This window comes from Apium graveolens, chromosome 8 (genome assembly GCF_009905375.1).
Source record: "Apium graveolens cultivar Ventura chromosome 8, ASM990537v1, whole genome shotgun sequence".
In the NCBI taxonomy this organism is placed as follows: domain Eukaryota; kingdom Viridiplantae; phylum Streptophyta; class Magnoliopsida; order Apiales; family Apiaceae; genus Apium; species Apium graveolens.
The window spans coordinates 247,460,408-247,476,466 of record NC_133654.1 but is presented as its reverse complement, the minus strand read 5'-3'; positions in this window follow the sequence as shown (position 1 = coordinate 247,476,466).

Below are 16,059 nucleotides of genomic sequence, written 5' to 3'. Positions count from 1 at the left end.
GTTATGAAAAGGGGTTATGAAGAAAATTTTGGGCTTTCAAGGAACAAGGCTCAAGGCAGGGTGAAAGCCGACATTCATCACAAATCATTAATAGGATCACAAATGATCTTTCGAATGGAAAGCGATAATCTTTTCATTATAAGGAATCAATTATATGATCAACAAAATCAAAAATCAGGGTTCACGAGCTATAAGCTTCACAATATCACAATCAACTCTTTTCAAAGCAATATAAACCATTTTCATTTTCAAAGAATCAATTACTGAGTAGGAAGTTTCAATTCCTTTTTAAATAATTATGGAACCCTTGATTGGACCACTTTATCTTTCATTTCATAATAATAATACGGGTGATCATCCCGTACCGACCTCCATCCGGTCTTTAAGGTACCAATGGCATAATTTCAGCCTTAAACTGGACTAGCCCCGCTAGCCTCTTACTATGACTGGACTAGTCCCACTAGCCTCTTACGTCCCAATCCAATCCATCAGGAATTCGTTTGGAAAACCTTGAGTTGGAAAAAGGTAGGTTTACTAAATTCATTTTATCATTACCAAGAATATGACATCATTCAGACTTTTTCAAGTCGAAACTCATTCTTAAGTTCAATTTCAAGAATTCAAAGTTAAGGGAATGAATCAGGAATAAGCAAAGTTTAATTCTAGGGATCTTGATCAATGATAACATGGTATTCACGTTAGGGAAATCAAAACCGTTTCAAGGATCAATAGGGGATAAGGTAAACAAGGAACGAAGCATCATTACAAGGGGTTCGTAAAGGTACTTATAGGCTTTATAACAGTTCATGGTATAACAAATAATCAGAATAGGAAAAAGGGGTTACCAAAGGGTTGGATCAATAAGCTTATCAATAACAAATTTATAAGATCGATGACAGGGTATTTCAAAATCAGTAACAGGGGTATATTTCTTTAACAGTTCAATACTCTACATGGCATGAACAATATCCTCTCTATAACCATTTACACAAGTAAATAGAGTTACTTGCCTGAATTCGCTTTCCTGAAGGTTGAACTACTGCCACCTAGTATACCTTTCCCTTTCCTAGCCTGAATGCCCTCACGCTCCGAATCTACAATCAATACCAAAACCTTAATTAGTTTCTCAACTCTCGTTCCCAGAACGTTTACTCAATACGATAGCTCGATTATACTCTTGACTCGAACTATATGAGTATATTTTATACACACATGCATATAGCACATAACACATTCTTTTCTCATAGCCTTTATATCTTTATATACTCAATAATCAACTTATACCCGCTTTAATCTCGACTATTCTTCAAATCAAACTAGTATAACTTATACGAGTACACGATTCATTCACAACTAAATCTTTACGACCATAACTATCACTTATAGCTTTTAAAATCAATCAACGTAGTTCCCTTTTCTTTTATTCCTTAATTCAAACCACATACTACAATCAAACAATCAAATCCATAGATATTCACATATACACACCAAATCATTCTTTTGATTATCAAAAACCAAGTTTTGACTTTTAACTCTTAGGGCCTATTCGGCCTTATTGTACAAAAATTAATCAAATACTCACTTAATTCACATAAACACATAACTCATTCAAAAACCTTTAAAGAATCATTTTCCTTTCTTTTAATCATCAAAATTCAAACCATAACCATATATATACAATCAAATTTCTCAAAAATTACACCATGCAACTTTAGTTCTAGCATAATCCTACATTTAAACTAACATCCTTTTCTTTATTAACAAAATTCGAACCAAATCATACATATATGATTACATGCAATTCAAGTTCATCTCTTAATTAAATCAAACACTCATTTTAATCACAATTTTCGAATTACACATCAAAACATCACTTAGTGACTCAAACCCTAATCAAAATTTTCAATTAAACATGCATGCATTCATTTAGCATCAAACCAATCTCTTTTAGACCCATTTTTCATTCGGCTATAACCATAAACCACAACTCAAGAACCAAACAATGACATGCATCACTAATTCTTCTTTTAAACCAACATGCAATTTCATTTATTACTAATTAAACTTAGTTTACACCAAGATCAAGTCACAAAATCCAATTCCCTTTATATTAGTACAAAAGCCGAACTAAAACCTCAACATGCAACCCTCAAATTTTGATTTCTCAAGCATCCAATCAATTACACAAGTCCAAATACTTTTAAGAAAATCATAAAAATCCTTTTATAAATCAACACACTTAAATTTCAAAAGAAATACAAAACCCTTTTTTTGAACTTTTCAAGAAACCAAGACATGCAAAGACTACATACAATTTTTAAAGTGCATAAAGCTCAAAAATCACATTATTTCAACTAGCACATCATTTTCTTAAAATCCCACCGGCTCTCCTTGGATCATGGTCGGTGGTGGTCGAACTTAAGAGTGCCCATAACGGGTCTCCTCTTGAGTTTTAAACCACAAAATCACTTTAATCTTCTCTTATGACCATATATCAAGAAATCGCATTTCCTTGAACACAACCATGTAGATGGAACTATGAAACTTACATAAACACTTACATGCAAGTGGTGTTTGAGTAGTATATCTAAAATTAAGACTAAGGATGATAAAATCTTTGAATTTGGGTGAGTTTTTGTTGTTGCATGCAAGAGAGAGAAGAGAGATGGAGAGAGAGCCGAGAGAGAGAGAAAAGTGATCGAGAGAGAGAGAGAGAGAGAGAGATGAGAGAGATGAGTGCCACGGGAAAAGAAGAAAAAGAAAGGGGGGGGGATGAGTTATATATAATAGGGGGCAGGGGTAGGCTAGTAAATTACTAATCCCCTTTGATTTGATTTTCTTTCTCTTTTTACTCCAATAAAATAAAAATTGAATATTAGATATATCTCTCTCAAAAAGTTGAAAATTATTGCGAATGATAATTTTAAGACGTAGATCTCGAAATTAGCTTTCCAACCATTACTCATAATAAACTTTTGAGCGAACAGTTGATTTTATATGATTTTTACAAGTTCACGCTAAAAATAGCATTTTAACACATAAAAATCATTTTAAAACACAATGGTCATAAAATAAATCCGTCTATCATTTTTAGAAAGTCTCTAGGACTATTTCAAAGATAACAAAACAAATTCCATGCCTTTACCTTACTCGGATAATTTTATAAAAATGTGCAAAGGTTAAATAAACCTTATTTAAATCAAATAATTCCTTTAATCCGTAAAAATATTACAGATCACGTAATCACGCATACAGACAAGCAAGCACATATACTCACACATCACAACTCATGTCTGATCATAAAAAATTTCCCTTTTTATTATTATTCCTCGTTACGCGTACCGGGTCACGTTCTGCCTGACAGCCCGACGCTCAGCGTTTCAATTACGCTTCACAATTACCTTTACCAACCAACACGTCACTAGAACGCAATACTTTACTCAAATATTTCATTTCACATAATAACACATATTTCACATTTTAAATACTTTAATCCCTTTTTAGGACGGGTTCCGTTCTACCTGACGGCCCGACAACACAGCTTAACTCCCAAGCTGACTCTTTAAATTGGAACGCTTCTATTTACGCTCCCAAATACTAATATACAATAAAGATAATTAATCACCACTTAATCACATAATTCATAATCACGGCACATAAATCACACATTATTCACTTAATTACGTCGCAAAATTCTCAGTCGTCACATTACTTGCCAACCCAATCTACAACTTCAAGTCAACCAGCCATACCTACATTGAAGGAGGCTGAATTCAAGATTGATCATAACATCACCTTTAATGGTGAACCTGTTGTTCCTAAGGATGAACCTATAGATTGGGACAACTTGCCTCTTCCTGATCTAAACATTCCAATCTTTGCCAAACCAAGAAAGACAAAAAAAAGAGCAGTCAAAATAGTCAAGCCTGGCAAACTTCAATCCAAGTCTTTGGCCAAACCCAAACCTACTGTCAACAAGGGAGATCAGCTCTTCATATGTGACATTACAGAATTCTCAGACATAAATCTTTATCTGGAGAAAATAGATGCAGTTAGAGCCATTGATGCTTATAGACATATTCCAGAAAGATTAGTCTTCAGGTACAAGGGTGGAAAAGAGATAACATGGCCCCTTCACAGAATTCTCAATGAAGGTTATTCTACTCTGGTGACTATCTTTTCCTCAATCAAGAAAAACTTTGGATTCAACATAGTTTCCAAGAAAATGGTACTAAACAAGATTGAGGAAATAAGAAATAGCTGGAGAGGACCAAATGCACTCCCAAGAGTATTGACAATCCCTTTTACTGGAGATAGGGTGTATTTGAGGCCATACTGTATTATGGAGTTCAAGGATGAAAAATACATTATAAGATTCTTTAGATTGGAAGATCGGCTAAAGATTGCAAGCAATGAAACTCTCAAGGAGATGTAAGAAAGGCTGGATCAGATAAATGAGGATGAATCAGAATTTTACAGACAACTCCAATATCAGATTGAAGAGAATAATGTGAAGCTGGGAAAGAAGTCAAGGCAATCAAGGAAATGATCTAAATTTGCTCAGTCTAAAGGAGCACCTTGAAAATGATCTGTAAGACACTCTACAAATCTTTCTTTGTGAGAATTTTCAATAAACTGCAGCACTTTTAAATTTTATCTTCTTTATTTCATTCTGTATTCATAGAGTATTTTGTTATCATCAAGTTTCTCTTAATTTATGGCTACAATTCCAGTAGACATAAATTGGGGGAGATTGTTAGGAATATGTTGTGTACTTGATGATAACTTGAACAAAATACTAAGTAGATTTTAGTTAAGTAAAATTGTAGCTTTCAACGGATGATCATTTCAATATCCGTTGAAAGAGTAGCTTATGTAATAATAAGATTAATAACACATTCCTGCATATCATAATGGCTTAGTGAACTAGATGTTGTAGAATGTATAGGTCATGTTGACTACTAGATTGATATGCAAGATAGGTTGGTTAATTATAAAATCAAATGCCTTGTCATCTTGCATAAATAAAATGGAGTTAACTACCAAGAAAATAGTCTCAACGGATGTTTCACCAAGCTTCAACGGATGATCAACTAAAGCTTCAACGGATGATTCACATAGTCTCAACGGATGATCAGCCAAAGTTTCAACGAATGATCAAACACAGTTTCAGCGGATGATTCAATTAAGCTTCAACGGATGTTCAAATTTGAAAGAGCAGTTGATAGTGACTTGACAGTCACATGCGTTGATTATATACAAATGGAATGTGGCATCCTATTTGCAGGGTTTAGAGGATAAAGAAGCATTTCCATTTTCATGCTAAACTAAAGATATTCAAATATGCTGGATAGAGAAATGAAGCAACATGAAATTAGACTAGAAATAGTTTTATCTTATTTACTTTTCTTTTTATCATGTATCTTGGTAATATAAAAACCAAGTGTAGCAAGTTCAATAGTATCCAAGTAGTAAGCAATTACCAGAGAAATAGAGAAAGCTACATCTGTAAAGAATTTCTCTGTTCTTGTAGTTCAACTTGTAAGCAGCTGTGTACAATTTTGTAACATAGAGTTCTCTACTTAATATATATATCTCTGGTGGAAAAGTTCAATCCACCAGAAATTTTTTAAGTACTTGTATTTAATTACTTTGTGTTTTGATTTCTACACTACTTTCATTCCACACCATTGTTAAATCAAACACGGTTATTTATTTGTACAAGAACTGTTATTAAAATTGAAAAGAAGCCAGAATTACAATCAACCCCTCTTCTGTAATTCTTGTTTAGATTGTTTGGGAATAACATTTTGTTTTTGGGCACCTCCCAAAATGCCTCATACTAGTGGAGTTATTTGGCTGCTAATATTCTAGCAAACTGCCTCTCCCACAAATGATGTGGGATAACTCCTAACATACGGCAGTGGTAACCATCAAAATATCAACGCTCATTCGCCGATACCTCCCCTCAAACAAGAATCCATTAATCTCATTCTTCCAACTTTTGAGAATCACTAAGGCCTGTATAGTGACCTCGAATAACTCCAAACTACTGTTCTTCATCCTAACGGCATATCCATCCACAAAATCATGTGCATCAACCATGAGTGCCTCCTTTCAGCATTGAGTCACCTGATCCTTGCTTTCACAATCCTTCGGCCTCTTTTCAAGAACATCACGAGCATCATCTAAAATTTTCACCTGGTTGATCAGCCATCAAACCATTGAAACTATGGCAGTGATCCCGTTCATCTTCCACCTCGAGTCGAACCGCCATACCGCACGTAACTTTGTCAGTAAATCCATCAACGTACTCCACCATACCAATTAAACCTCGAATGTTCCTCCAACCTAATTCATCATGAACCTCGAAACTCGGCTCTGATACCACTTGTTAGGAGGAAAAACACACACATATTCGAGATTCATTTCTACCAATATAGAGTACGCACACAAACACACAACAATATATTTGACGTGGAAAACCCACGTCCCAACTTATATTATTAATCAAAATAATTATCAATAATACATCAATACACACCTCAATGGTGTCCCAAAATGATACTTGAGCCAACAAATGCTCAAGCATCTCTCACACAATATCTAAGACGACTACATCTCTTAAGCATACATCAAAACAATAAGATGACTATGTATATATAGCCATCACAAACTTGACCACCAAGACTAATAACCGAATCCCATTTTAATAATAATTTTCTACCCATACAATTATCACCCAACTCAATTATGATAATAATTGTCTACCCATACAATTATTACTCAACTTAATCAAGCCCAACAAGTGGTATCAGAGCTTCAGGTTGTAACAGTCTATAACAATCTCAGATGGGCTCCCAGAATAGACCTAGGAGGAGGCAGATGGGCTACCTAGTATTGGCTCAAGGAAAAGGCAGACGGGCCTTCCAGTATGGGCCTAGGGACAAGGAGATAGCCAGATGGATTTCCAGTATGGGTCAAGGGAGAGTCTGATCACATTGTAGGAGGCAGATTCGACATGTGTCGAGCCTGAGGTATGAAGGGGGAGATTGTTAGGAGTTGTCCCACATCGTTTGTGGGAGGGGCATAATGCTAGTATATAAGTAGTCAGATAACTCCAATTAGGATGAGGCCTTTTGGGAGGTGCCCAAAAATAAACCCGTGCGGGCTCGGCCCAAAGCGGAAAATATCATACTAATGTGGAGTTAGGCCTGCTCAGCAAGCCCAACAAGTGGTATCAAAGCTTCAGGTTGTAACGGTCCAGAACAATCTCAGTCGGACTTCCAGAATGGACCTAGAAGAAGGCAGATGGGCTACCCAGTATGGGCCCAAGGAAAAGGTAGGTGGACCTTTCAGTATAGGCCTAGGGGGAGTCGGAAAGCCATAAGAATTCCCGTATGGGTCAAGGGGGGCCAGATCACATAATCAGGAGGAAGATCCGATAGGTGTCGAGTTCGATGTGTGAAGGGGGGATGGTTAAGAGTTGTCTCAGGTCATTTGTGGTAGGGGAAGTTTGCTAGAACATAAGCATCCCGATAACTCCAATTAGTATGAGGCCTTTTGGGATGTGCCCAAAAACAAACCCGTGCGGGCCTGACCCAGAGCGGACAATATCATACTAATGTGGAGTTAGGTCTGTTTAGAAAGCCCAACATCTTAATTTCTTCATTACCATCCAAATTATAAATATTTTCTTATTTACCCGAATCAGTTGATAAGTCATCTAAATTTATCTCAAACCCGGGAATGGACATTTGCACTAGTTCAAAAAATCGGTAGATTAAGAAAATAAAAGGCACTAATACATAACATATAAAATCCCCTAAATTTCTTATACTTAAACGTAATTAGAGTTTGGAGGATATGCAAAATTTCTTGAATATTACTTTGTGTCCTCTGCCTGTGCCTTTGTCTCCTTCTTGCGTCTCAGTCTTTTCTTTTCCCTCGGGTTATACTATACAAGGAACCAAGTTATTTATTCGTATGTCTATATATAACTAGCGTAAAATCCCGTGCAAGGCACTGACCTATATTTATATTTAAATATTATCTCGAACGAACTTGCGTCTATAAAAAATTAATTTTTGAATTTGTTAAATGATTATTTTAACTTTATTTTATATTCATACATCAATTACGTAATAATAAAAAATATATTTTTATAAATTTAATTATATTTATAAAAATTTAAATAAATGAATATGCAATAAAAATGAGATGACATAAAGGTTATCACTGTATTTTCTTATGTTTTTTCCTTTTCGAACATATAGACAACTTAAGTGATGAAAACCTATTTTTTATCATAAAGTTCGATTCTCGCTCACCCCCGATAATTTTGATATTAGATACTTAGTTTAAGGTAGATTAAACTCTAATTACTAAAAAAATTAAAAATATACTATTATAACAAAAATAATTGTAGTTTATTTATAGAGATATGCATCGGGTCATTTCGAGATCAGGAAGTGCTATCTGATCCCTGAACCTACCTTGCACCCCGAACGGAGATTCTATTCATTTCCAATCCTCACCCGAATGGGGAATCCTGTGGAAATTCTGGATATAACTAAAAATAATAATCATGTATTTTTATTTTGTTTTAAAAAAATAATCTACTAATTCGTATTATACAAAAACATCAATAATATCTCATATTTTTAAAATCAAATCATATTAAAATTGATTTACAATATAAAAAAATGATAAATTAAAAATCAGACAAATATTTTAAATTATAATGTTAAAAAATGATCCTCAAAATTTTAGATTATTTTAAGAATAAAATAATATTTTATCAATAATTAATTAAATGTAACATATAAATATGTTATTATGTATAAATATATACATATAATCGGGGTCGGGGAAATGGGGCGGGGAGACACTAATCCTAAACTCCGCTCGATCCCCGGAATTTTATAAAACATTCATCGTTGCTAGGCCCGCCCTCGAGAATTTCTCCAAAACCCTGACCTGAACAGGCTGGGATCGATCGGGGTTAGGAGGGACGACGTTAATTCACATCCCTATTTATTTCGTTGAGATTAAAAAAATGAAGGGCGAAAAAAAGAGAGCAAAATCGTTACTAATTCATCTTAGTTCTCAATTGTTAACACTTGGGTTGACCGGGTAAATTAATAAGAGTGTAAAATATTTTAGAAGTAATAAAAAACTAACATTCTCTCTTATAAGATAATAAAAAATAAAGTACACTAAGAAAAATATCATGATAAAAAAAATTCCAAAATGAGGGTGTAAAAATGAATATTGTCTAATTTAATTAAACTTTCAGGACTAATTTTCTTATTTTAGAAATATACTTAATAACAAGAAATAAAATGCACTACATGTAATATTATTTATATTAAATCAAATATTAGTATTTTATTTTTCTGTGTCATTGCTCGAATAATCCAATTCATTGTTCTAAAATTCCAACGTTTTAGCCAAGATATTGACCGAGTACACATAATTGAACTTATTCACGAGCTGATTTTTCTTTAGTCGAATAAATCCGATTTTGAGTCTAACTCGGGTCAAACTTGTATCTACTCGGATTAAATATTAAGAAGTCTAAAAAGGTTTGGTTAAAAAATATTGAACCAACACAATTACCTACTTATTTTAAGAGTCTTACAAAATTTACTTACTCATCTCGCTGTGTAATTTATATATGTCCAATTTTGTACAAAATTAACATTTTTACCTCCGTAATGAATTATAATTAATATTTTTCTGTAATCTAGGAGTATGTATATAATAATGATAAGAATAAGAGTAATGCATATTGTTTCGATTGGTTTCATCTTTAAAAATAATATATAATTTTTTATACGATATATATCCATACCAAGGGTATCTCCACTCACATCTTTATATATTTCTTACTCTATATATGAAGTTACGGGGCTCCAATGATAGATTGTCATATCTTTATGAACAAAGGAAAGCAATGTGCAACTCCAAATTTGATAAAAGGAGAGGATGTTGCTTATCCAATAAGAATTTTAATTTGCACTAAAAAAGTTATGTAGCATAATGATACTGACATGAAATTTTTAAGTAAGAGGTATGGGGGTTCGATTCCTATTGGATACACCATTTCTAATTATTTATAACAACAATTGTGTAAGTATGACATTTTTATATTTTTTCAACATAAAAAGTCAAAATCGTGATTTCACGGCCATTAAAATGGCACTTGGAGATGACCTAATGAATTACTTTTTAAAATTAACTTTTCAATATATTTGATTTTTTTTATCTGATTACTCATTCCAAGTATTTCTGGATTAAACCGAATACTTTTGACTCGATAAGCACACAAGTCAAACTGAATTAAATGAAATTATGATTTTTAAAAAACAAATAAAAAAGTATAAAAAGTATTTAATTTTATAATATATATATATATATATATATATATCATAACAATTATAACATAATTGATGTATATGTGTATGTGTCTGCGTGCGTGTTTGGCTAACTCTAAAATTTACATTACAGCTATATAATTGTATAAACTAACTTTTTGTTCACTCAAAAGTTAAAGTAATGAAATATAGAATTTGATAAAAGGAGAGAATATGACTTATCTAATATAATTTTAGTTTGCACTAAAAAAGTTATGTAGCGTGATGGTAGTGACATGAAATTTGTGAGCATGAGGTTTGGATACATCAATTTTACTTATTTTTAACAAAAATTGTATAAGAATGATATTTTTATAATTTTTCAAAATAAAAGGGCAAAATTGTGATTTCACATCCATTAAAATGGCTTTCATTATCCCTGGCTGACATATAATATATAGTAAGAGATAAGTTGGGCTGGGCCAAACATAACTAAGTTGGGCTGGACTGGCTATTAAACCCTGACCGAACATTGCACGTAAAAAAATTAACAGACCCAAAAATTTCAGCCTGGGCTGTGGCCTACTCTAGCCTGGCTGTGCGTACGCCACTGATCATTTGTTAGCATCATCACGTCTTATTGTCTTCTTTTCCATCGCTTCTTATGAAGCATGACATTTTCAAATAGTCAGAAATTCTAGATTTTCTTTTTATTTATTTTTTAAAATAAATAGTTATCAAAGTACCGCAAAAGTACTGCTACATGGATAAAAAAAATTACAAAAAATTATTTATAACTACATTTATAAATTCTGTGAAAATGAGTCTTCCTCAAAAAATTGCACAATCAACTTCCGAGGTATTGTTTTTGAATTTTCGAAAACCATATATATACAATATTTTAATTAAATTAAAAAATAACTTCTAAAAATAATTTTACATCACTTGTCCAATAAAAAAAATCAACACCAAAGTAATTTTTTCAAACTTAATAATTAGGTTAAAAAAATAAGACCTAGAGAAGAAATTTGAAGGTATACAAATCAAATATTGCAAAAGGAGGAAAAATTAAAAAAAAGTATAATTTAAACCCACTTTAGTGGCTGAACCCAAGTGGCTTCATATGCCATTTTTAGAATTTTTTGAATGATTGTGTCAAAAAATTAAATTGAAAATAATAAAACCTGTCGAAAAAATGACAAAAATAATTGATTTTTGAAAAAATTTAACAAAAATAGTCATTCTGAAAAAAGTGGTCAATTTTGGCCGAATGAATACTCCGCTGTCAGTTGCCTATCCCAATTTTTTATAAGATATTCCACCGGTAGTTGAGTATTTCATATATGGGATACTCCACTGCCAATTGGGTATTTTGTATAAAGTGGATACTCCACTGACAGTTGGGTATCCCATCGGCTAAAGTTGGTCAATTTTTCAGAAATTGGTTAGTTTTGTCAATTTTGTATAAAAATAGGCTAAATTTGTCCTTCATCCAAAACTATCCCGGGAACGGAGCCCTTAATAATCATCGTAGAACGTATATGAAACTTTGACTTTAGAGGAGAATTACAATGTTTTAGGAAAAACTATGTTTCAGAAAATATGAACATGACAAATCTATCCTATTATATTAAATATAAAACAAGGAAAATTTGGTTGGTAGTTGGTTTAGTCACCGTAATTATAGTAATATTTTAAATAAAACACTCTCATAACTAAATTACTATTTACAATATAATTATATAAATATAAATAAAATTATAATATATCTAATGGTTTTGATTTAAACAAAATAATATATAATATTAAATAAAATTATACTATTGATCCAATGCTAAATAAAAAATAAAAATAAATTATGTGCAATTAGTTGAATTTGCAGTCTCGGATAAATATAAAATAATAAAGACTGATAAAAATTTGAAAGCAAATTCATTTGGTAAATATAATGTCATCAGACTAAAACACAAAAAAATAAAGGAGTTAAAACAAAATAAATTGAAAGTAAATTCGTTTGGCAGATATAATGTCATCGAGCTAAAATAAAATTATACATATTATCAATTCGGTCTAAAACATAATAATATTCAATCCGGGCTCAAATGAAATTAAACAAAAAACTAAATATAATTAGATGAATTTAGTTGATATAACGGGTCTCAGACTAAAACCACGATTTGGTTCCTCGGGGTAAAATAATATAATAAATACTACTGATGTAGCTAAAAAATATTTTATCAAATCGGGATACAACATAATTCGCCGGTCAATATGATGTCATTATAATAAAACAAAATATGTTATCTATTCGGCTTAAAAAAATATTTAACCGGGACTAAAATAAAATTAAAAATAAACTAAATGTAATTAGATGGTTGATGTAACAGGCAGGTCTAAGACTAAAATAAAATAAGGTATATTATTGATTTACGATAAAAGTAAAATTAAATTAAAACTAAATGTAATTCTTATATTATTGATGCGTGTTAAAATAAAATTAAAGGTCTACCTAATTCGTTGTTAGGTATAATGTAAGCTTAAAATTGTGAGATAACTGAGATCCGACCTTATTAGCCGAAATATTAAAAGTTTGATTGCAGATCTCTATGTAAAATGTTTGGGTTTATATAATTACACGTTTTTTTCAATTTCTGTAATATCCAAAAGTATTTTAATAAAATGAAAATAGAGATAATTCCTTAATCAGTATAATTGCCTCGTATTAAAATAAATCAATACATGTTATTCATCCGGACTTGAAAAATTATACAATTGGTTCATTATAAATTAAAATTAAAATAACAAAATAGCTATACCAACTAAAATAAAATGATAAGTACTTCTATTTTGGTTAACATAAATGTTTTTATTAGTTAACCTTTTTTATTATTGATACATAAACTTTTTATTATTGATCCGGGTTTAAACAAATTAAATCAAAATAATTTTGAATATAATTAGTTAGATTTATTAAGTATACCAAAATAAAAATAATTCGTTTATTATTAATGTGAGCTAAAATTTATCTTTTAATTAAAAGATAATTTTCTTTTGTAAACACACCTTTAAATTTCAACAAAACTAAAATTTTCAATCAGTGATATTTCTTTAAAAAACTAAAATTTCACTAAATTATACACATGCATATTTAAAATGATTATCAAATCATATTATTAAAAATTTATAATAAATAAATTTCAGAGTTCAAAATTTTTATTTCAAATTAAATTCAAAAATTATATAATATTAAAAACAATTCATGAATTGCACGGATTTTAGGCTAGTATATTATATGACGAATTTTATAGTGTGTGCATGTACACTCTAAATATTAACATTTAATATTAATGAGTTGACTTATATAATCATGAATTAAAAGCTGTAAATAGAACTTCCTTCTGGTCTATTTTTTTTTCAGAATTCAGTTGCTCATTTCAGAATAAATGTAACTAACAATAAAAGTTGCGTCGCAAATTGTTTGAAATGGTTTAATAAGTACAGTTTGACAGATTTTGTAATGTGGATTTTAATTAGCAGGCACCTTTCTTCCTCCATTAAAAGTATGTTTCTCGAATAGATTATTCAACTCACTCAACATGAGAACGAATGTTCACTCACTCACCACCATTATATATCTCACTCACTCGCTCATCTTAAACGCAACACTCTCATTAGTTCATCCTCTTAAAAAAACTACTCCTTCCGGCCCTGAAAACGTTTCCTATTTGTGTTGCACACGTTTGCCAATGCACACTTTTGATTGTTAATATATTTAAATTCGTATTAATATTAAATATAAAAATTTCACTGTATTAAAGTACTAATAAATACGAATCCAACGAGATCACTCATGACTATGTTTGATATTATAAATTAGACGTAAATTAGTAGTCAATCGCTTACCATTAACAGTACCGAAAATTAAAATAGGAAGAACAAAATGGGACGGAGGGAGTATTTTTTTGCATAGCTTGTGAAAACTCGCAATGCTAAGGGGATTTTTGCGGTAACACATTCATCCAACAAGACTATGAAACTGATATAAAGAAGGGGAAATATCTGCATTTTGGTTTGTCGTGGAGGATGCTAATGGCCGACAAGCGCATCTTTTCTTACTCTAACTTGCCTCTACATCCCCATTAACCCTTTTTCTCTTTTCAAAAGATAAAAAAAAATAGGGCCTCTCAATTTGCAAATTCTGAGAGCAACTTCGCACCGTTCAAGAGTGTAGACCACCCGGCCTCACTAATCACCTTCTAGCCATCTAAACTTGAAATGTCCTTGGAACTCAAATAAATCATGTTGAAAATATCGCATTTTACTGCAAAGTATGAGCATGCACAACTTCTCAATGCCTCACATTTGAGTTGGGTACGGAAAATTAAAAAAAATTAAGACAAGAAACGGAAATAGAGGTAAGTTGGTAAAACAGATGAGAGTGATCTGTGTGTACTTTATTAAGAAGACAAACATTGTATTTCGGTTGAATACGATAGTACCAGAATAACCCTATACGTTTTCAGTAAACTGTTTTTAAGTATGTAGCTAGAAACAGTTATCTCTTTTAAATTTTTTTGTCTAAGATTATACTTTTTTTTTATAATTACTTTATTAATAGTATAAAATTCAATTGAGAAGTAACATATAAATTAGTTGAAAGAAGAGGATATGGGTGATCCAACAAAGAGGAGAGAGCCACAAAAAATAAGTAGGAATGAAACAAACAACAAAGATACACAAATAACATGAAGGCATGTGCAGTAGTCATGTCTAAAATTGATAGAGATCAAACAACATTCCTACTTCCATCTTCTTCATTTTAGCTTTTAGTCATTCAACTTCATCTTTCTATCATTTATCTATATGCTTTTTACAATTAGGTAACAGCCAGGCATGGTCCCTGTACTCACGCGCACACACATTTATACAAATACAAATATCAACATCCCCACGAATGGAACAATCACTCTAATTAAACTACGCACCCTTCATAAACTCTCCGTAAAGAAAAGTAACCGGATGTGGTAAATGTTATCACCGAATTTTCGTGCACTTGTGGAGTTGCGGAATTAGGAAGGGTATAGTTGGCAATTCGTTCGTTTCGTATATCTTCATATCGTATATTTTCGTATTTTCATATTTTCATGTAATGAATGTTTAATTCAAACACGAATTGTTAATGATTCGTTTCGTTTGTTTATTTCGTGTTTTAAAATATTAGTACGACGATGTTTTTAATAATATATTTCCTAAGAACGATTCCTAACATCAAAATTGACTCTTGCTTTGACTTAGAAAAATGCAGCTAAATTTATGATAGAATTTGAAGAAAGTAATACGTTAACAATTATTGGAGACAATTGCATGTGCGATTTAGATTTGCCATGTATGAATATATTATTTAGATGTAAACCTAACCATATGGTCTTTTAGTGCCTGAATTTTAGTTGTTGTTGCCAGTTAACTGGTCCCTTCTCCGGCATTCAAATCCAGCTTCCGACTTCTTTAGTTATAGAAATCCAGATACTTATGTCCAACTTTTATGTTTTGATTCTTGTCACATTTCAGTTGTTTGCATATTATGAAATAAATAGCCAGGGCCAAAGCACTGGATACGATTATTATCACTGATACTCTACCAATTGAGCTACTTCCTCGTTAAAAGAAAATTGAAAATCAAATATTTAACATAAATTATAAA